This window comes from Aquarana catesbeiana, linkage group LG04, assembly GCF_042186555.1.
Source record: "Aquarana catesbeiana isolate 2022-GZ linkage group LG04, ASM4218655v1, whole genome shotgun sequence".
In the NCBI taxonomy this organism is placed as follows: domain Eukaryota; kingdom Metazoa; phylum Chordata; class Amphibia; order Anura; family Ranidae; genus Aquarana; species Aquarana catesbeiana.
In genome coordinates, this window is record NC_133327.1 from 259,079,662 (window position 1) to 259,103,479 (window position 23,818).

The 23,818-nt window shown below is 46.4% G+C and overlaps 1 long non-coding RNA gene across 1 annotated transcript in view; it reads left to right on the top strand.

The window, feature by feature from the left end:
- Window positions 1-22,102, top strand: part of LOC141139870 (uncharacterized) — a 37,285-nt gene extending 15,183 nt beyond the window's left edge. Inside the window, exon 2 of the long non-coding RNA XR_012243826.1 lies at window positions 21,795-22,102. This is a non-coding gene — a long non-coding RNA (uncharacterized lncRNA). The remainder of the gene's footprint in view (window positions 1-21,794) is intronic.
- The last annotated feature ends 1,716 nt before the right edge of the window (window positions 22,103-23,818 follow it).

The following is a 23,818-nucleotide window of genomic DNA, read 5'->3' on the forward strand; positions in this document are numbered from 1 at the left end:
GTAAAGCTGCCCTTAGGGAGGCGTGAACTAAACCGATGTGCAAAACTTGCATACCAGATCTGGTCAGAGAGGAAACTTCCACTAAAGAGCCCTCTGTCCAGCCTAGTGAGATGCTCACTTCTTTCCGGAAAGAACTGGAAGATACGTTTCAATCCTTCCGTTCCTATCTGGACAAACGTCCGGAAGCACAGTCAGCAGAGAGTTCTCCACCCAGCGCTCACACCTCCTCTACAGCCAGGAGAGTGGTTAGTGAGTCTGAGGAGGAGGAGAAAGATGAGTCTTCAGAATCAGACGAGGAAAGTGAGGAAAAAGAGGTTTCTCCCTCTCGTTATAGGTTATCTTTGGAAGAGGTAGAGGAACTTCTAAAAGCCATACACACGACCCTGAATATTAAGGAGGATAAGACCCAATTTTCCCTATATGACAAGATGTATCAGGGTAGGAACGAAGTCAAGCATCGCATGTTCCCGGTGCATAAAGTGCTGACAGGTTCTATAAAGAGGGAATGGAAGGATCCAGAGAGGGCCCCTTTCTTTTCCAGGTCCCTTAAAAGGAGATTAAACTTTGATGACGATAGCGCATACGTTTGGAACAAGAGACCTAAACTTGATACAGCTTTCTCGCAGGTATCTCAAAACACAGATTTAGCTTTTAAAGACATGGGGGTCTTAAAGGACACTATGGACAAAAAAAGCTGACTCTTTGTTAAAAAAGGCTTGGGATTCTACACTAGCTAATCTCAAACCAGATATGGCATCTACAGTGGTGGCCAGGAATGTAGAACACTGGCTGGAACAACTAAAGGAAAAACCAAGAGAATATAGTTCTCTTAAGAAGGTCAACACAGAACACTAGGATAAATACAAACTGGCTTTATTAGTACAAAAAAGTAACCACTACAAATTAAACAAAAAAAAAAGGGGGGGGGGGGCATTGGATAGAGGGCTGGCACAGACCTATTAAAACTGAAACAACGCTGTCAAAGGGTTAAAAACAAAGGGAGCCGTGGCTACACATCCCACACATACACACCAAATATTCACCACTATCACAAACTATAGGTAGACTGATTAACTGTTTGTGAGTCCAAAACAGGAGTAGGAAGTTCTTGATGAATAGAGTATACCTATAAGGAGGCTCCCAAAGGTGAAATTCAACAAACATAAACCAACAGTGTGGTATACTGGTTTAGTGGGTGGACGATCTGAGTGCTGATCTGGTATAGCAAATTAGCAGTATAGCGGGGTCATAGGAACACAGACCCTGAGCATATATAGGTGATCAAATCATGCAGCATATGAAGCAAACGGCATGGCTAGAAAGTTCATTTGTCAGCAAGAAAGAAAAGCAGGTACAGAGGTAGCGGATATATATTCATGCAGATAACTTCAGAGGGAATGCTAAAGTCAGTAAGGACGCATAATACAAGTGCTGAGTGGGGCATAGAAACTCTCACCAATCACATGGAGTCCATCATCTATCAAATAGCATTACTTTACCCTGTCTGGAGAGGAGTCCCTCGCTGTATGGTCGCTGCCTCCGTGTCGTTCGTTGTAGGAAAGGAAAACAGCCGTCAGCTGTTTGTTCCGTGCTGACAAACACTCAGATCGTAGAGCGCGCGGTTCCCAGTGACGTGCTGACGTCACGCTGCTGACGCGTTTCACCAGCCAATGGATGCTGGTTTCTTCAGAGCAGGGAGGAATCAGGAAACTAGGCATAAATAGGCTATGGAAGGTGCAGTTGTTATCAATAACCACTAGATGTCATCCGAAACAACTCTCAAGCAGAACATTCAGCAAGGAAAGAACATACTTATAAAGTGTACTTATAAAGTGTACTTATAAAGTGTACTTATTGTGCCAGTGCACTTTATAAGCCAGTTTGTATTTATTCTAGTGTTCTGTGTTGACCCTCTTAAGAAAACTATATTCTCTTGTTTTTTCCTGTATGCATTTAGGGCAATCAGAACTGCATCCAACTGTGTTCATTTGGATGAATGATTTATACTCACTTGCTATTGTGGTTTACATTTTTTATTAATTTTGGTTGATCCAGGCAAACTCCTGTTATTTTTTGGAACAACTAAAGGGCCATATTGAGGCAGTTACCTCTCGGAAAGATTTGTTGGATACTTTGCCAGTCCTACAAAAGGCAGTAGGTTACATAGTGGATGCTTCAGCTGAGTCGGTGAAGATGTCCGCAAAATCTTCAGCTTTAATTAACTCAGCTAGAAGAGCTTTGTGGGTCAAGACCTGGTCGGGGGATTCAGTCTCCAAAATGAAGTTGTGCGGCCTACCCTTCGAGGGGGATCTGGTATTCAGCCCAGATCTTGACGCTGTTCTAGATAGAAAGAAAGAAAAAAGCATTTCTGGACAAAAAGAAGGTGACACTGCAACCTAAGAATAATTTTCGTGCTTTTTACCAGACCCGGGACTCAAAGGAAACAGGACAAAATAGACCTTGGAGCTCACAAAGGGGTCGAGGGAAGTCTGGGGTGTTGTTTCGTCCCCCCAGCCAACCTGCAAAAACCCAGTGACGGTCTCCTGGCTGTGGGGGGAAGGCTTCAGTCCTTTGGGAGGGGCGACATCCAGTACGTTTGTTCTCAAGGTAATTTCGGAGGGTTACGCACTGGAGTTCTTGGAAAGCCCACGTCTCGGTTTTATGTGACACAGCTCCCCAGAGATCAGGAGAAGTCAGTGGCGATGACATCACTGTTGCAGGAATTCCTTCAACAGAAGGTATTCATCCCAGTACCCCAGGGGGAGGAAAAACTAGGGTGTTATTCTCATGTTTTTCTCGTAAAGAAGCCGTAAAGAAAATTCAGGTTAATACTGAATTTAAAGATCTTAAAGAGGTCCATCCGATACAAAAAGTTTCATATGGACACAATTTATTCCATGAGGAAACTCCTTCCCGCGGGGTGCTTTCTATCCTCCATAGATCTAGGGATGCATACCTGCATTTCACAGAGATAACTGCATCTGGCAATCAGAGCAGGGGGAGTGGTGTCACACTTTCAGTTCAGGGCTCTCCCGTTCGGTCTCTCTGCTTCTCCAAGGATCTTCACGAAGATCATGGTAGAAGCATTGGCACCACACAGGTTCGAAGGGGTATCTGCAGTACCATATCTGGACGACCCTCTTTTGTTCGCCAGCTCAGAGAATCTATTACACAGGGATATGAAAAGGGCACAGAGCCATTTAGAGAGACTGGGTTGGATTTTGAACAAAGAAAAATCAAGCTTAATTTCCTCTCAGGTGATCATTTTCCTGGGCTATGTTATCGACTCGGTACAGGAAAAGATTTTCCTCCAGGAGGAAAAGATAGTAAGGGTACATACAGCAATAAGGCAAGTGCAGACAAATCTGGCTGTTACAGTTCGAGCGGCCATGTCCACACTGGGGCTTCTTACAGCCTCTATCGCCGCTGTTCAGTGGGCCCGCCTCCATGCGAGAGACCTCCAACAGGCGATTCTACAGAACTGGGCCCACAGAGAGTCTTTGGAGAAACAGATAAGGATCCTATCACCAGTAAAAAGAAAGTTATGGTGGTGGAGGGATCAAAACGAATTTGAGCAAGGTAGATAAAAGGGAATTTTGCGAGCCACAATGGTATATTGCTTCAAATGTGGAAATCACCTAGCTGCCCGCGCAGAACACGTTTCATATGCCGTGCAATACAATGTATACAAAAGATACGCTGCGCTAGGGTGAAAATGTCAATCTGGAGATCATTAATGCATATGAGGATTACTGAAAATATCACATAAGCGGCTTATCCAGCCACAGCAAGGCACAAAGGATATGTATATTAAAAAAAAAAAAAAAAAATTTAAAAGAGTCTATGTTGATTGTGATAATGTTGATTGGATTTTCTGAACTACAAGACGGCCAGTCTGGCCTAACGGTCATGTCTGAGTCATCTAGTCTGTCTAAAGGGATTAGTTAATTAGCTCATGTTAATTAGGTTAATTAGGTTACAGCTGTATTGTTAGAGTAATATGAGCAGGAGGTCTGCACCTACACTTTGAGTGTATAAAAGCCTGTATTTTGTCAATAAAGATAGATTCCTGGTTGAACTTACATACAGCCTGCCTGGTGTTTGTTCTGAGCTATCACAACTGGACTAGAACGGCACAGAGCTGTGGTTCTAGCCCCGGACCATTGGATGACCGAACCATCAGACGTTGCAATCTGATTCTATAGCTGCAGAGGAGTGTCGGGAGAGTGGAACCGAGCGAGCAAGGGGCTCGTTACATTGGTTGGCAGCCGTGGGATTTGCTCTCCAGTTACTGGGACACTCCAAACCAGCCTGCAGGAGAGCCACACTGAAAGACTTACTTGAGAGCCGTGGAGGGAATGGTGGGATCGTGCTTCCTTGCCGTGAACACATCCAAACCATCACCTGGATCCAAGGTAGCAGGATAGCAAGAGAGGAGAAATACCAGCCACCATGGATGAAGAATTCAGAAAGAGGTTGGCTGGGTGAGTAATACTTTGTTTGGAACAATTTGTTTGTGGTACTGTGTGGGTACAGGCATTAGAGGACTGGAACTACTGACTAACTTCGGAGTAAACCCGTCTGGGGTCTCCTCCTGTGTTAGTCTCCTGCTGAAAGGGGAGAAATGTGACAGACCTAGCCGGGAAAGAGACTTTTGGAGGGGACTGTATGCTAGCCTCTTGCCGATCGATCGGGGGCCCTTGCATTTGGGGGAACAGTGCTCTTTGTGAGCTGTATGTCTGGGGACCCTGGATTTGCCATATTGGAATAGTGGCTGATTCATAATGCTGGGACAGATACTGTTAGGAGATGCTGATGTAAATTCCAACACCTGTCTGTCTATTGTCTGTTAAAATGTGTATTGTAAATAAGTCTACTATGGGATCTAAGAGTCATTAGATCCCCATTGTTATTTGTGTTAATTAACTCTGCTATTGTGTGAAGAAGAGTCTATGTTGATTGTGATAATGTTGATTGGATTTTCTGAACTACAAGACGGCCAGTCTGGCCTAATGGTCATGTCTGAGTCATCTAGTCTGTCTAAAGGGATTAGTTAATTAGCTCATGTTAATTAGGTTACAGCTGTATTGTTAGAGTAATATGAGCAGGAGGTCTGCACCTACACTTTGAGTGTATAAAAGCCTGTATTTTGTCAATAAAGATAGATTCCTGGTTGAACTTACATACAGCCTGCCTGGTGTTTGTTCTGAGCTATCACAACTGGACTAGAACGGCACAGAGCTGTGGTTCTAGCCCCGGACCATTGGATGACCGAACCATCAGACGTTGCAATCTGATTCTATAGCTGCAGAGGAGTGTCGGGAGAGTGGAACCGAGCGAGCAAGGGGCTTGTTACATTACATATCAAAACCACCTCACTATAGCACTCATTGCCATCAAGGGTTCCAATTACCCGTATACCTATATTAAGCTCAACGCTTGGTCTGCTCCGCGCTGTGCCCACTATTAGGGGCGCCCCACCTTCTCTATCCACAGCTTCCACATACTTTCGAAATCCTGAAGGTTGCTCCTCTTTATGTACTCCAATCTTTCCCTGCCCAGGGTTTCGTTAATTGTAGAGATCCAGTCTTTCACAGTGGGGGGATCCTTTGATTGCCATCTTAGTGTTATCATCTTCCTGGCTTGAAACAGGGCCCGCGTAATAGCTAGTGTAGTGCTCAGCCTCTCTCCCATCACTCTTCTATGCCCCAGAATACAACCTATGGCCTCCTTTGCCACTGTAGTGCCAAAAATATTTCCCAAACTCCCAGTCACCTCCTCCCAGTATCTGAACAGCTTGGGGCACCCCCACAACATGTGGATGAGATCTCCCGTCCCCCGACATCTGGGGCAATTGTCATTGGGCCTTCTCCCAAACTTAAAAAGTCTTTTAGGTGTATAGTAGGCTCTATTTAACAACAAATGTGAGAGCCTCTGTGAAGGGGACACAGAAACCTGAACTCCCAGCTCCAAGGTTCTCACCCATTGTTCCTGGGTCATTCCTCCTATATCCTTTTCCCATTTAACTTTTACACCGTGGAGTATCCCCCCACTGTTGTCTGATTTACTTAATTGATCATAAATTCTTGATATTACCCCTCTAGTGGGGGTTACCTGGATTATACTCTGAAATAGAGGCATCTCTTCCCATCTCGGAGTCTGGGCTTTAAATTGAGCTTTAAGGGCATGTTCTAGCTGGAAGTACAGAAAGAGAGAACCCTGTGGCAGCTTAAATTCCCATGACTAGTTCTGGGAATTTCTTTAACTTGGTGCCATTATAAAGTTGACTTAGCCTTCTGATACCAAGATTCTCCCACTCTCTGAATGTGCCTATTTTAAGGACTTCCTGCAAGTTGCGATTGTTCCAAATAGGAGAGTAAACTGTTGGGTCTTCATACCTCATCATTTTCTTGACTGTTTTCCAGAGTTTAATTATTAGTTTAATTGTTGGGAATTCGTCATGGAACATGTCCGCCTCTAGGGCTTTAATTATTGTGTTATGTGGGGCACTTAACAATAGCAGCTTTCCATTAGGGGTGCCTCCATTCGGTATCCCACATCCCAATAACTGCTGCAACTGAGTTGAAAGAAAATAGCGCTCAGGATGTGGGAGGGCAAAGACCCCCTCCTGAGTGGGAAGCTGAAGCACTCGAAGTCGAATCCTAGCTTGCTTCCCCTTCCATATCAACTCCCTGAAGAGGCTATCAATTCTTTTAAACCACCTCTTGCCAATCCAAACAGGAGAGTTGTGCAGGACATATAGCAGTTGTGGCATCCATACCATTTTTATTAAACTACATCTTCCTGCAGCTGACAAAGGCAAGCGTCTCCAAATTCCTATTTTTTGTTTAAATTTTGTTAATAGAGGAGCAAGGTTTTTGCTAATGTATAGGGTGGGGTCCTTCGTTAGAACAATTCCCAGGTATTTCAGGGCTTCCACCATTACCAACTGGGGCTTACCACATGTTATTGGCTCATTTATGGGGTCTATCGGCAAAAACTCGGATTTCTCCCAGTTTATCTCTAGGCCAGAGAAACTACCAAAGTCCTCCACTATCCTCATCGCTCCCGGTAGTGACTTTCTCGAATCCCCCAGGAATAACAGGATGTCATCCGCATACAGCGCGATTCGTTCCTCGCCCGATTTTCTCTGGAAACCAGTTATCGCGCGGCTTTCCCTTATGGAGATGGCCAGGGGTTCCATCGCTAACACAAACAGCAGAGGAGAGAGTGGGCACCCCTGCCTCGTCCCCCTCTCCAACTCAAACCAATCCGAAAATTCGTTTTTAATCTTGCCTTAGGGCAGGTATATAGCATTCTGATCCACCCTATGAAGGAAGGGCCAAATCCAAATTTCTCCAGCACACGCCACATATAGCCCCACTCCACGCTATCAAAAGCCTTGGATACATCGAGGGTCATTAACGCTCTTGAGCCCTCGTTCTCCGTTGGAGACTGTAAGTTCAAAAACGCTCTTCTAATGTTCAAGCTTGTAGATCTGTTGGCTATAAAACCTGCTTGGTCCTCTTGAATCAGTTTATGAATTACTCCATTCAATCTTGCTGCCAAAACTTTGGCCAGAATTTTTACGTCAGTGCATAGGAGAGAAATTGGTCTATAAGCGGCCACATCGAAGGGGTCTTTCCCTTCTTTCTGTAGTACGATGATTGTTGCTTCTAGCATTGAAGCGGGCAGCTGGCCCCCCTCAAGCACCCCCCCCAAAGCTTTTAGCAGTTCAGGGATCAACACTTCGCCATAGTATTTATAGGTCTCAATTGGAAGACCATCAGGCCCGGGTGATTTAAGGCTTGCCATGCCCGCTACTGCTTGGTGTAATTTTGCTATAGTTATTGGGGTGTCTAATGTGTCCCTTTCTTCTTGTGATATGGAAGGGATCGACAGCCCCCCTAGGAAGTACTCCATCTTGGCCTCCTTTCCCTTTTTCTGAGAGGAATACAGTTTTTTATAATAATCCCTGAAGACTTGTACTATTTTTGGGGTGCTTGATACTATCTCTCCACTCTGCGATCTAATGGCGAGGACCATGGATGGAGCTGCATTTGATTTAACTAGCATAGCCAGTGTCCTTCCCATTCTCTCGCCCTCCACCATAGAATCCTGTCTCTGAAGAAGGCGCCTAGTCTCTGCTTTCTGTATGACCACTAGTTTATACGCTTGTTGTTTCTCTTGCCAAGTACTTTCCGTCTCCGGGGTTGGGTTTCTAATAAAAATGTTTTCGGCCTCAAGAGCGTCCCTCAGAGAACTCTCTTCCTCACTCCCAGCCTCTTTATTGAATTTAGCCATCTGCTGAATTAGGACCCCTCTAAGAAAAGCCTTGAGGGCGTCCCATAACACAGGGGGGGACACCGTTCCCTGATTGATCTAAAAAAACTCCCTTAGGGTGGGGAGAATCCTATCCGATTTTTTAATTACTTCGAACCAGTACAGGCTTATACTCCAGCCCTTCCAGGGTCTAGGCTCTCCTAGATTTAGTATAGCTACCATAGGGTAATGATCTGAGATGCCTCATGGCCAATACATTATTTTTTCTAACATCTGGAGTGCCCTGTCATTTCCCAGGACTAGATCTATCCTTGAGAGCGTGGAGTATGATGCAGAGCAGCAGGTATATTGCAACACGCCTGGGTTCCGCACCCTTCATAAATCTACTAGCCCCACTTCCTCCAGAAATAGGCTTAACCGGCTCCTCGCTGAATCCTCTGAGCGTTTTCGTAGCGGGAATCTATCCAGCCTTTTATCTAAGACCTCATTAAAGTCCCCTACAATTACAATCGGGATCTCTTTTTTATCTAGCAGAAACTCGTTCAATTTAAGCAGGACATCCAGATTGAAGGGCGGAGGGATGTATATATTTACCACCACATACATGACACAATCAATGGAGCAGAGTAGAAAAATATATCTACCCAGCTCATCTATACTGACCTGTCTGCAGGAAAATTTCACCCCAGCTTTCACCAAGATGCTCACCCCCCTACTAAAAGAGGAGTGAAATGCATGAAATTGGTGTTGAAATTTTTTCATCTGTAGCTGCTGGATGGTGTCCTTGGTTAGGTGGGTTTCCTGCAGACAGACCAGATCTACCCACATCTCTCCATCATAGAGAGCACTGCCAACCTTTTAAGTGGTGTTCCCAGGCCCCTGACGTTCCAGGATCCTATTTTCAGGGTCTTAACTAACATCGGAATACTGAAAAACATACATTGCCCCAACAAGTGCTACCATATGTATCAAGTTTCTTTATAAAGTAACATTTATGCACCTCTTCACTCAAAATTAATTTTTTCCCCCTCGTGTAAGTTACGCCAGTTCTATATGCGTACATGTTGTAAACTCCAAACCACGTGCTCATCTTAGCCATGTCAACCCTACTTTAGATAAGAATTTGCCACAAAAAGTGCTTGCATGTGCATGTATTAAAAGCCAAAAATCTATAAGTGAAGGTCTGGATAACTCCAGGATAATTTCTAGTGGTGTATATACTCGTGAATAGTAATTTGCGCCCCCTAACCCCCCTCCCTCCCGTCCTCCCGCCACTTCCCTTCCCCCCCCAGTCTCCCACCCCTACCCCCCCCTCTTCCCCACCCGCACCCACCTATCTAGGTGAACCCCCCGGGGGTTTACCATGACCGTTAACTCTTCCACTAACACCACCCTTTTACACCAAGTCTTCCCACTCACCTCCCCTCATGCAAACATCTGTGTGCACCCATCTCCCCCCGTCCCCCAATAAACAAAGACCATTAGCAGATGGCAGGTATGGGTGAAATATTAAGGAACACAAACCACAAAGAAGAAAAAAAGAAAAAGTTAAAATAAAACCCCTATACCACCCAATACCCTATTGTATCACCCTATTGTCACCCTGGCCTATTGCATCCTCCCTATCCCTCTACGTGAGATTCGTAATTTTTTTTCTATTGTCTTTAAGCCACTTCTCGACCCCAGCAGGAGAGTTGAAAAACAGAGTTTCCCCCAGGGCCATAACCCGCAGCCTTGCCGGGTAAAGAAGAGCGTATGGCAGCTTAAATTTTTGTAGATTGCGTTTTGCCTGGGTAAACTCCGCTCTACGCCTCTGCAAATCCGGTGAAAAGTCAGAGCAAAACGATATTTTTGCGCCTTTAAAGAGAACCTCCCCTGCCTCCCTGGTCTTCCGTAACAGAGACACTTTATCCTTGTAATTGAGAAATCTCAAGAGGAGGGGTCTGGGGTGGCCCCCCTCCAGTGGTGCCCTGAAGGGGATCCTATGAGCTCTTACAATAGCAAACGAGGCCGAGAATGATTCTTTCCCAAATAGCTCCCCCAGCCATTTTTCTAGGAACTCAATTGGGTTGGCGCCCTCGCTTCTTTCAGGTAGTACTACCAGCCTCACGTTATCTCTTCTACTCCTGTTCTCCATCTCGTCCAGTTTAGAGGCTTGCTTGGATATCTGTTCCTTCAACCATTTTATTTCTTTAATTATTGGGGACACATTATCTTCAAGCCCACTGACTCTTTCTTCCAGGGCTGTTGTTCTTTCTGCCGTTTTCTGTAAATCTTGTCTGACCAGTAGCAGGTCTGCCTTAACTCCTTTCATCTGATCACAGAGTTCTTTAAGCGAGCCGTTACACGCCCCTACAGCCATGAATACATCCGTTAAGGTTGGCTCTTTATCCAGGGGCAAGTTCGGGTCACTTATTGGCTCCATATTCACATTTATATTTTGTTCACTTGGCCCCGGACCTTTATTACTATGTGTTTTAGAGGGGTGGGTAGCCGACACAACCCCGGAGGGCTGTGGATAAGGCTGACCCTGGCTTTTCCTATCCGATGCCCCACCCTGTTGTGACTTCAGCTGTGCCCCCTTTTTTGGAGGGGTCAGAGCAGAGGCATGAGCATATTGCTCCAATTTTGCTGCCGATGCTGCTGCGGCATGCTGCGAGTTTTTCTCCTTAGAGGAGCGTAGGTTCTGCATCGTTTACTCTTATAGCCACAGATTAATTTCCGTTGGTATCCAAAAAGCCCAAGAGGGACTAAGGGGAAGAAGGAAAAAAAAAAAAACCTATACACCTACCCGCACACTGTGCGGCGAGTGCACCACAATGCTTTAACAACTAAAGTGTCCGGAGTAAGGCGGCCCTCTCCACCCTTATGCACCCCAGCCGCCTTAACAGTCAGTATTGCTCCCCCACCTGTCTCCACCATAGAACGCAAAGACTGTCCAAGGTGGCTCAAGTAGACCCCAGCAGTATACAACGGCTGGGGTACACTTACGGCATAACCCACCTCACCACCAAGCCTATCGCCCTTACAGTTGCTGAGAATGTCCAGAGCTTATTGCTTTTTTACTAGTTCGCGGGTGATAAATAGAAGGTAACCCCACCTGGGGAAGGGAGGATGAGGGGGTTAATACTCTATCCTGCTACTCCCAAACCCAACCTGAACTCAGCACAAGAAATGAGCGATATTTACTCTCAGAATTATGTCTTTTAACTCCCAAGTATTGCACCAACCAGCCAGACGGACAGGGCACTGAAACACCTAGGTATCTTGTGTTGTTTGTATGTTGTTATTGCAGAAATGTCACATTACCAGGTGTTGAGCCGATCCGAAAAAATATCAATAGTTCTATATTTCTTTAAGCAGTCTCTGACTTACATATTAATGTCGATAACTGTACATACATACTGTACTGCTCTAGAGGTCTTCAGTTCTCTGGCACCATAAGAATAAGAACTATTTGCCGTTTGTCTCACACCGGAGCATAGCAGAGTGTAAAGGGTGACGTCACGCCCGGGAGTTTCCTCTGTGTTCACAGCCCACCATAGAATGAAGAAATCCAGCGAGGGGGGCGGCTAGGCAAGGCACGGGATCACCAGGTACTCTTCCCACGCTCTATCGCTGCATCATCCAGCCCGCAACAAGCCCGTTCCTCCCGGCCAACCGTCCGTGTATTCGTAGGGGAGCGGGGGTGAGATAGAGCACTCAGCGTCCTCACTCGCACTCACTCCATGCTGCAGCTCAACCCACACCCGCCCATCCGGTCACGCCCCATTCGAGTGGGCATAATGCTTCTTACATTGGTGGTCAGTGGAAATAATGATTCTTACATTGTTGGTCAGTGGGCATAATGCTTCTTACATTGTTGGTCAGTGGGAATATGTTTCTTAAATTGGTGGTCAGTGGGAATAATGTTCCTCACATTGGTGGTCAGTGGGCATAATGCTTCTCACATTGGTGGTGAGTGGGAATAATGCTTCTTACATTGGTGGTAAGTGGGAATAATGTTCCTCACATTGGTGGCCAGTGGGAAAAATGTTCCATATATTGTTGGTCACCATAAATAATGTTTCTTACATTGGTGATCAATGGAAATAATGCCTCTTACATTGGTGGTCAGTGGGAAGGAGGAGGACACACCCAAAGAGCTCTCTGTGAGAACCAGCCTTTTTTCAAGCCTGGGCCTTGCCTGCTAGCTTGGCCCAGGAATAATGCCTGATCCTGGGGGAGGCCCTGGGAGGGATTCCCCTGATGATACGGGGCCTAGTGAGGAGGAGGTGGAGGATCTGACTGTGGGTCCAGGCCCTAGTGAGAATGTGGATATCTACAGACAGAAGATCATTGACCGTTTTTGGGTAATTGGAAGGGCTGAGAAGAAACTTAAATGTTTAAAAGCTGAACATAAAAACTTCAGGGCCAAGTATTTCCAGGCCTGGAGTAAGAATCATTTGGCCATGAAGCCAGAGTTACAGCAGATGGAAGAGAAGGTAAAGAAACAATGTTTATTTTTGGAGAAATTGAAAGATAAATGTGGATCTTTTGCAGAAAAGTTTAAAAATTAGAGAAGATTTGTCAGCCAGACATCGGTGAGTTCTGTGGATCAGCAGCTGCAGGTAACAGACAACCCGGCTTCATCTGCCTCTGCACCTCTCCCCATGTCAGGCTGGAGAATCACCAGCGGAAGCCAGCCAAGGGGTTGAGAGTGAACATGGCACTGTAAAGTTCATCCAACAGATGGAGTCACCCCTAAGGGCAGACAGGTCTGTTGGTGAACCATCGGAAGTCCTTGAGTATGAGCAGAGGGGTTACAGACCGGTAAAGCCAGCACTGGTGGAAAAATCCCAGTGCGCTGTGCTGCCTCCTTCCAACATGTCTGCCCCACTGGCTGTAGTGGATGGTGTCCCGGCTGTGGTGAATGGTGTCCCGGCTGTGGTGAATGGTGTCCCGGCTGTGGTGAATGGTGTCCCGGCTGAGGAACAGAGAGAGAAGGAGCTCTGCAAACAGCTGCCTGTTGGAGTTTCTGCTACAGAGAAATCTGCAGACATGGAGGGAAAACCCCTGGCAGAGGTGTCATCAGCTCACTAGAGCAATGCGGAAGGATCTGCATCAAACACCCCCGATGTGAATTTTGCTGCTACTGCTGAGACCTGTAGTTCTACAAGCAAGATGGCTGCCAGCTCCAAAGTGCCTGTTTCACTTGCACCTGGGCTGATTGATGCAGGTGGGGGAGGGGATCAGCACAGTGCAGCATGTGAAGTGGAGACAGCCATGGAAGTCTCCTGCAATGATTCACCTGTTGCTGTATTAGAACAACCTTCACTCTGCTCAGCTGAAAGTCCTGTCCTGATGGAGGAGAAGAGTCTGCCTGGAGGTAAAGTGTGTATGGGGACAGCAGTGAGTGAGGACACGGCAGGAACTATGAATGTGACAGAAAATAATGACAGCAATAATATTGATAAAGCAATGGATGTGGTGGGTGGAGAGGTTAATATTGCTGGGCAAAATAAAAATGACATTGCTCTCCCTGCTCAGCAGAGGAAAGACTCATCGATTGTTCAGACCAAATCTGTACAATTGATATCTTCTAGAAATGTGTCAGATGGTTCAAAACACACAAATGTTTTTTCTGCTGGGAGAAATGTGAGCAGTTATGCGTCTGTTCTGGGGAGTCGCACTAAGGAGGGTGGAGGGAATTTTGTAAATACTAGTCACAATTTGGGGAGGTTTGGTGGTGGGATGGTTGGTGGGTGCAGGAGGAGGAATGTGGTTCAGTTGAAGTGGGAGGGGGAGGGGACCCCACCAGTAAGGGGGAGGGTGGCTGAGTTGGTTTTAGAAATGGGGTTTAAAGCCTTGGATATATTTGCTTTGATTTGCCCAGTGGGGAGTTATGAATTTGATTTGTCCTTTGTAAAGTCTGAGGGTTTGAATTTATTTTGGGAGAGGTATAGTAGGTGCAAGTTAAGGTTAAGCAGTGGAGTGGTTTGGTGCCAAAGGTGATTTCGAGGCAGCCTCAAATCAAATCGGTGACGATCCTGGTGCGTAACGAATCCATACCAGAGGCTGATTTGATAGTATGGCTACGCCGATATGGTGAGGTCCTCGCTCCACTGCGGAAGGTCCTTGATCAGCATGGAATTTGGACAGGGGCCTGGACAGTGTCACTAAAATTGGGGGTGCTGGACAATGTAGTTCAACACCTTCCCTGTTCAGCTTTTCTGAGGAGGGATAGACTGACTATTTTTTACCAGGGTCAGCCTAAAGTTTGTAATAAATGTGGTGACAAAGTCCATTTTGCATCTACCTGTACCCGTAAGAAATGCTCACTATGCCAGGATTTGGGGCCATTTGGCTAAGGATTGTACCGAAATTCAGTGTAATTTGTGCCAAAAGCTCTGTCATCCTTATAGTCAGTGCCCGGAGGCATTACATAACTTACCAGGATTGGAGGCTGAGTTGCAGAGGCTTGATAAGGAAGACGAGGCTGCTAAAACTGTTGCTGCCCCTCCTGTTGCTTCAGATTCTGTTTCCCCTAGTGATGTGGTCCCCAAGTCTGTCCCTCCTGTGTCTGTTACATCTGTTGCTTCAGATTCTGTTTCCCCTAGTAATGTGGTCCCTGAGTCTGTCACTCCTGTGTCTGTTACATCTGTTTCGGATTCTGTTTCCCCTAGTAATGTGGTCCCAGAGTCTGTCCCTCCTGTGGTGGTCCCTAATCCTACTGTACGCAGATCCTCCAGACTAGCAGAAGCTGCTGGGTTGGCAGGTTTGGCGGATCTTCTCTCTCAGCCTCCAGTCCCTGTTCCTCAGCAGCGCAAATGTGGTCAGGGGAATGTGGGGGTGCTGGATGGGGGTGGGGCTGATGGAGGGGTGTCCATATCCCATGTCTCACCCTCTGTTGAGGGGGATTCGGATGATGAGGGGTGGGAGAAGTTTAGGAGGAAAAAAAAGAAGAAGAAGAGGAAGACAAGTAAAGTGGTAATTTCTTCCTCAGAGTCGGACCCAGGAGGTGTTCCTCTTGGTAATACTTTTTCAGTTTTGTCGGGTGATGAGATGTCTGATCTATCTTTCTCTTTATCATCCATGGATGAGGGGGAGTCACATAGTCTGAAGAGAGCTGTTTCTGGTGATGAGAGTGGGGCAAAGGTTAAGAAACGACTACCCCAATCATCCTGATGGCAGTTCCCACTCCGATAAAGGTGGCGACCATTAATGTCACCAGCATTAAATCTGCATGAGTTTGTGATATTGCCTTAGTTCTGCTCAGCAAGTTTGATACCGAGATTTTATTTTTGCAAGAGACCTGGCTCAATACTTTGGGCGATGATCTAGCAAAAAGGGAGTGGAGATGCGGTCCCTCCTTTTGGTCTCTTGCGGCTGAGCCCTGCAGCGGAGTTGCGGTCCTTTTTAAAATCGATATGGTAACATGCTGGCGGGTAATTGAGGTAGAAATAGGGAGATGCATGGTCTTGGACTTCTCTGGTAGGGGGCAGGACCTGCGCCTGATCAATATCTATGGACCGCAGTCAAAATGGGGCAGGAAATGCCTCCTCACAGAGATCAAGCCCTTCCTTTTTACGTCCCAGCAGGTTGTCTTTGGAGGTGATTTTAACACCATAATTAGGCCTGAAGACAGGAGAGGCTCCATAAACAGGCTGGATTACGATAGTATTTTTCTTAGAGATATGGTGAGACAAGCAGGTCTGGTAGATGTGCATATTAAGCACTGATCTGGCAGCACAGAATTCACATTTCAGAGATGGAATAGTCAGAGTAGGATAGATAGTTTTTTTTTTAAAGGAGAACTCTGCTTTCTTGGCTCCTGAGTTGAGGGCGGTGGAGTTCCCTGACCACTGTATGCTGTCTGTGACTCTGAATGCCTTGGACACTCCACCCAGGGGAAGGGGTACTTGGAAACTGAATTCGGCTCTCCTGGAAGATGTAGAGGTAAGACAATCCTTTGAGGATTTTTTTTCAGGCACAGGTTTCTATTCTGGACTTTTGCAGCAGTAAGTCAGAGTGGTGGGAACTTGTGAAACAAAGGGCAATTGGACTTTTCAATGCTATAAGTAAAGAAGAAGCAGCTTGGTATGTACATTGCCTACCAGCATTTGTGGAGGAAGCTTGATCGTCTTGTCTCATATAGAGGTGATCCAGGGGAGATCTCTGAGGTGAAGTTTCTTCTTAGGAAGTGTCAATACGACAGGCATGCCTCCTTGGTTCTGGAGAGGGATTATGGAAAATATCACTCGCCTGATCCTTACCAGAACTGTAAGCAAGGCATAGCAGTTAAGACGGTCATAGGCCTGAGGGATAGTACGGGTTCCCTGGTGAAGTCCAGATCAGGGATCCTGGAGATCTTCAGATCATATTACGCAGACCTTCTGGGAAGAAAGGACCTTTGTCGGGACAGGATGGAAAGCTTTCTGGATTCTACTCCAGGATTGGGAAATGGTACGTTGCCTTTGATGGATTTAACAGAACCAATTTCAGTGGATGAGGTAGTTATGCTTGCTATAGAGAAGCTGGCTACCAAAAAATTGCCTGGGCCAGATGGGTTGACAGCTGAACTCTACAAGTGTTTTAAGTCCATTCTGGCTCCCTTTTTAGCAGAGGTTTATCACTAGAAGAGGGTTCGCTCCCTCCCTCCATGAGGCAATCCGCTGTGATTCTTCTGTCAAAAGGTAAAGACCCCTCAATGATTGAGAACTGGCATCCCATCAGTCTTCTCAATGTTGATAGAAAGATCCTGGCGAAGTCTTTTTGGCGCTTGTCGTCAGTGGCAGGCACTGTTGTCCAGTCATCAGCACTGCTCGGTCCAAGGTAGAAGTACCTTTTCAGCGGTTTTAGCTGTCCAGGAGGCTTTGGAACATTGCAGGGCTGCTGGATGGAGAAAGTACTTGCTGGCATTGGATCTGGCGAAGGCTTTTCAATCATGAGTACCTGTATTTGCTACTTGGTAGATACGGCCTGCAGGGGAGGTTTATAGATTGGCTGAAGACATTATATAGAGGAGCCCCCTGTTACATGTATTCGCAATCGACCCCTTCATAAGAAGGCTAGAGAGTGGATCTTTGTGCGGGGTGCCTTTGGGCATTACTGGTGTGCCGCCTTTGAAGGTGGTGGCCTATGCCGATGATGTGTCTGTTATTGTCTCTGGGACGGAGGAGGCGCAGGAGGTGGTCTCTATGATAGAGCAGTACACGGAGGCTTCTGGTTCTAAAGTCAACCATGAAAAGAATGAAGTTTTCTGGATGGGTGAGAAGGGTGAAAGCTTCGAACTTCCGGATGCCTTCCCAAAGCCCCAGCAGGAAATTAAAGTGTTGGCCATCAAATTTGGTCCTGGTGACTATGGCCATCGAAATTGGGAAAGCAGGTTGGTATGTGCCAATGCCAAAGTAGCAAGCTGGAAGAAATGGAAGCTTTCCTTGAAGGAGAGGGTTGACTTGATCAAAACGTACCTGGTCCCAATCTTTTTATATGTCAGCTTTGTCTGTATCTTGCCAGCATCTCTCTATGTAAGGGTATACAGCTGTTTTTTCCAACTGTTATGGGGAAATAGGCTGAACCTGATCAAATGCAATGTAACTTGCCTGTCTAGGCAGGAGGGTGGCCTGGGAATGGTCAACCCAATAGTTTTCTTTTCTCTGCTCTTTTTAAAGTACAATCTTGGTAACATGCTAGCAGAGAACCCGCCGGGATGGGTGGGCATTTTTCAATCTTGTTTTAGGCCTTTTCTGCGATGCTTGGAAGATGGCAGGCCAGTGAAAAGTCTGAGAGTCCGACATGGCAAGCTGCCGGCTTATGTTGCCCCGTGTCTGAAAATACTTCGGCAGTGGCAGGTGACAGTGGAGGATATCAGGTCCCTCCCCAGTAAGCTTCTGGAGAAGAGGATTTTGTGCACTGCTTTCAGTGTGTCACGGGCCTTAAGGGATTGCCCAGGCTCTGTAATGAGGAAGGGGTTGCGTTTAATCAATTTAGAAAGAATCCTCTTGAAGTTTAGGGATCAAACCTGGCTTGCTTTCCATGGAAGGCTCTATGTGAGAGGGAACTTGAAGCATTGCCCTGTGGATGATCGGGATTGTCCTAGAGCGGAGTGTGTTGGTAAAGTGGAGTCTATGGACCACTTTTTTCTGCAGTGCCCCTTTAACATAGAGATGTATAAAAGGGTGGGGAGAGCTCTAGGCATCACCTTTTTCTATCGCATGAGTTATGCGGAGTGGGTGTACGGGGCATTCCCAACTCGCTGGGATTTTGATTTGGATACACTGTTTTTAGTTAGTATAGTTGTCCGTTACTTCACATGGAATGCACGGTGCCAGATTACCCTGCGGAAGAAAGTCCTCACTGTTGAGGTGGTGGTGCACGATATTCTGGGTGAGGTTGGGAAAATTCGGGGGCCTTGAGAAGGGCAGGGAGCTTTGGGCGGTCTGGAAAAGGGCGTGAAGGAATATCAGACCTGCCTTTGGTGAACTGCCCAACTCTGGGTGAGGAGCTCTTTTCTTTTTCTGTTTCTTTCACTCCCTTAGCTTTTGTTGGTTAGTATCTTCTTTTTGAAGAAGGGCTGTATGCATAATGGGTGCGGGTTTGTTTCTTGACCTCACAGGTTTGATGTCTGGTGTAGTGGTGTGAGTGGTAGTGAGATTATCCCCAATAATGACATGTTCATGATGAGTTTTGTTTTTGCTGTAAAGTAATTTTTTGTTTGAGAGCAGATTTGCTATATTTATTTTCATTTAAGTAAAATATGTATATATTTATGTATATTATATATAGTGATTTTATGCTTATTGAGTGCAAGACTTTTAATAAAGAAAAATTGAGAATATGTTTCTTACATTGGTGGTCACTAGAAATAATTTTTTTCACATTGGTGGCCAGTAGGCATAATGCTTCTTACATTGGTGGTCAGTGGGCATAATACTTCTTACGCTGGTGGTCAGTGGGAAAACGTTCCTCATATTGGTGGTCAGTGGGAATAATGTTCCTAATATTGGTGGTCAGTGGGAATAATGTTCCTCATATTGGTGGTCAGTGGAAATGATGTTCTTTTTGTTGTTGGTCGGTGGGAATAATGTTCCTCATATTGGTGGTCAGTGGAAATAATGTTTCTTACATTGGTGGCCAGTGGGAAAAATGTTCCTCATATTGGTGGTCAGTGGAAATAATGTTTCTTTCATTGGTGATCAGTAGGAATAATGCTTCTTACATTGGTGGTCGGTAGTGGGAATAATGTTCCTTACATTGATGATTGATGGGAATATTATTCCTCACATTGGTAGCTGGTGGGAATAATATTCATCGCATTGGTGATCAGTGAAAACAATGCTTCTTACTTTGGTGGTCAGTGGAAATAATGGGCTCCATTCACAAAAGCATCTTGCATGTGGTATGTAGGTGTCCAAACACATTTTCAGTAAATACTATGCTATCCTAAAACTGTCAATCCATTATAACGCTCTCCAGTATTCACCGCAAAAATGGTGAAACCGCTCAGTAAATACAGCATGAACAGGCATTAAAGGGATTGTAAACCCTCAACATTTTTCACCTTATTGCATTCTATGCATTAAGGTGAAAAACCTCCTGTGATGGAGCAGAGCCCCCCAGAGCCCCCCTTTTACTTACCTGAACCCGGTCTTTCCAGTGACGGGGACGAGCACACCAGCTCCAGCTGGCGTCTCAGGTCGTGAGTGGATAAATTGAAATCAGCGCAGCCATTGGCTCCTGCTGCTGTCAATCAAATCCAATGATGCGGGAGCAGGGGGCGGGGCCGAGTCCTGCTGTCACTCAATGGACGCAGCAGCAGCCCATTGGACGCAGCAGCCCACCCGCACGAGTCCCCTGAGGGAGAGCAGCTCTCCAACAGGGCACTCGAGAAGAGGAGGAGCCAGGAGCGCTGCTGAGGGACCCAAGAAAAGGAGGATCGGGGCCACTCTGTGGAAAACCAACTGCACAGAGGAGGTAAGTTTAATATGTTTTTTTTTTTAAAACAAACCTTTACATATCCTTTAAACTCGATTCACAGAAGGAAATAAATGATAAATGCATGTGGTAATTAAGTAGGGATCGAGGCATGCAAAATTTATGGAATGTGTACTAGTTGTTAAGGAGCAGGCGGCCTCAGACAGCAAACAATGTAAAAAACAATGTAAAAGAAAGAATTGCTGGCAATTAAAAAAAATGGCGTGGGGTCCCTTCCTCCCAATCCATAGCAGGCCCTTTGGGTATGGGTTTTGGGGAGACCCCAACACCATTTTTTTACATTTTGGCATGGGATCCCCCAAAATCCATACCAGACCCTTATGCAAGCATGCAGCCCAGCAGGTCAGTAAAGGGAAGGGACGAGCTAGGACACCTCCCCTCCTGAACCAAACAAGGCCACATGCCTTCAACATGGGTGGGTGGTTTGGGGCCCCAAAGAACCTTGTGCCAATGTTGATGGGGACAATGGCCTTTTCCCCACAACCTTGGCCGGTGGTTGTGGGCGTCTGCGAGCGGGGGCTTATCGGAATTTGGAAACCCCTTTAACAAGGGGGAACCCAGATCCTGGCTCCCCACGTGAATAAGTATGGGGTACATAGTACCGGGGGCATGCTGGGTTGATGACATCACGCTAGGTCACTGGGTGGCATCACCCATTAGTTATTTAAGAACTGTCAGAAGACAGGGCTGGCAGATAATGAGAGCCTTCGTCAGGAGCTGAACTTTTTTTTCTTTCTCTTTGGGTTGGCAGTGGCGGCAGGCATCATGATTGACAATGGATCTACACCGGGGGACTTTTTTTATTTTGCTTGTTTTTTAAATAAAGGACTTGTCAAAAACTGCCTACTTTTTTTACACTACAGTTTTTTTGGTGAATGAGTAGGGGTATGTACCCCATACTCATTTACATGGGGGGGATCTGGGGTCCTTGTTAAAAGGGGCTAACAGATTCCGATAAGCCCCCCACAACCACTAGACAGGGTTGTGGGGAAGAGGCCTTTGTCCCCATCAACATGGGGGGGCAGAGCCCCCCTGCCCCAAGACACCCCCCATGTTGAGGGCATGTGGCCTGGTATGGTTTGGGGGAGGGCACTCCCTCGTCCTCATGTTGTCTATTGTCAAAGCTTAATTGAACAAGTTGAAGTTAGAAGCTGATTAGCTACCATGCATAGCCGCACCAGATTTTGCACTCTCCAATTTTAGTAAATCAACCCCACTATGTCTGCTACCATCATTTTCTATCCCATAATCCCCTGGTATTGCTAGTATATTGTGAATGATTGTCCTTTAGTCCAGAGAGGTCTGCAACCAGTGACAGTGCTGGGGGTATGTGGGTATGCTATAGCATCCTAAAAGTCTTGTTTCAGCACTTGATCTAACATTGTGTCAGGGCTGGGCTCAGACCTTCCTTCTCTGAGCTGAAACCAAAAGATTCCCCTGTGTCGGGATTTTAAAGGCACTACCATGAATAATACGATATAGATAAAAATACTCGCTTAGTTGTCAGCTAATTGCCAGCTCCTATCTCTCCACAGTGACTCACCTGTTGATGATATCCTGCTTGTCAGTCCTGCCTACTTACGCTGTCCAGCCCAGATGATCTCTGCCTTCGCCTTGGTCACATCTCTAGAGACGCTCTCCTGTGTTCCTGTTAAAGACTTGCTTGGCTGACATTCCTTCTGGCTCCAGATCCTGCTTGCTGCTCTACTACACTCATCTCTGGCGCCCTGAAGTTTTGGCTTCTCTGAATATCCGTTCCGGTTCCTGAACTCTGGCTATGTTTTGACTACGTTTTCTCTGTTCACCTTTTTTATTATTATTAAACAAGTGTAATTTAACTGTACTTCTGTCTCAGTCTGATTTATGGTTTCTGACAGTAAGCGAAGGCCATGAATTCAGAAGATGCAGTCAATCCACTTGTTGGTAATATTTTTTCCAGATTGGATGAGCAGGATCACCGCTTGGATCAGTTTGCCATGACGTTACAAACGCTCCTGAGTCACACGGCTCACCTGGAATCTCCCACCAGTACAACCTGTGTTGCAGGCCGTCCCTGTTGCTGCTCCAGTCTCTATGGAGGCACCCGCCTCGAGTATTACCTCTATAAGAGGTATGTCTGGTTCCACTCCGCTTCCCCATCAATTTGGGTCAATCCAGTCTAATGCAGAGGGTTTCTCAACCAGGCTGAGTTATACTTTGAGATGCTGCCCCAGGCATTTCCCACAGACAGAAGCAAAGTAGGTTTCTTGATATCTTTGCTTTCTGAGAGAGCCTTGGGAGCCTATGGGAGATGCAAAAACCTGTTGTCTTGAATTACCCTGAGTTTGTGGCTTCCTTTAAAAGGATATTTGATGTTCCTGCATGCTCCGCTTCTGCTGCCAAGTGCCTCATGTCCATCAAACAGAGTACGAGAACTGTTGCCGATTACGCCATTGAATTCCATACTCTGGCAGCAGAGGTTGTTTGGAACAATGAGGCCCCTGTGGCTGCTTTTTCTCATGGTCCCTCAAATATCATCCAGGATGAGATAGCAGCCCGAAATATACCAACTGAGCTGGAGAAGTTGATCACATTTGCCATCCTCATTGACTCCAGACTCAGAGAAAGACTCTTTTTTAAGGAGCGCTTGCAGAAGCCTCCTGTATATTTCTCTCCGAGCTTTGCAGTCCCACCCTTGCCTCCCTCACCTCCCATGCCTCCTGGTACTGAGTCGGTCAGTGAAGATGAACCCATGCGCTTGGGCTTCACATGTCTCTCTGCAGATGAGAGAACCCTTAGGAGGAGGGAGAGATTGTGCCTTTATTGTGGCCAGGCAGGTCACTTTATGAAGTCTTGTCCTACCTGCCCAGGGAACACCTGAACCTTGAGGTCCTGTCATGGACAGACCTTAGGTGGCATTATTTTGTCCCCAGTTATCCAGAAGGATAATCCCCCGGTTACGGTTACCCTTTCTTGGGCTGAGTCGTCCGTCGAGATACAGGCTCTAATTGACTCTGGGGCTGCAGGCCTGTTCATTGATGCTGCCATTGTATCGAAGCACTCGATTCCACTGCAGCTGCGTGACACTCCACTTGCCATTGAAGCTCTTGACGGGAGACCTCTACAGCCTGCCCATGTGACTCATGAGACTGTTCCATTGTCCATGGCCGTAGGGGCTCTTCACCATGAGATAATCCAATTCCAAGTTATTTCCTCACCTACGTTTTTGCTGGTTATTGGCTATCCTTGGTTACAGAGGTACAACCCATCTTTTGATTGGCTCCGTGCTGAGGTTCTCTCCTGGTCGCCACAATGCAGTAAGACATGCTTCCAGAAGGTAGCCAAGGTCCTGTGCACTTCTTCTCTCTCCTCCCTGCCAGAGGAGCACCGCAATTTTAGCAATGTCTTTGACAATGGTCAAGCCGGTAGTTTGCCTCCACACCGGTCTTATGATTGTGCAATTTACCTTCAACCTTCACATCCATGGCACCAGGTATGATGCTCTCCTGTGCTCCTGTTAAAGACTTGCTTGGCTGACATTTCTTCTGGCTCCAGATTCTGCTTGCTGTTCTACTACACT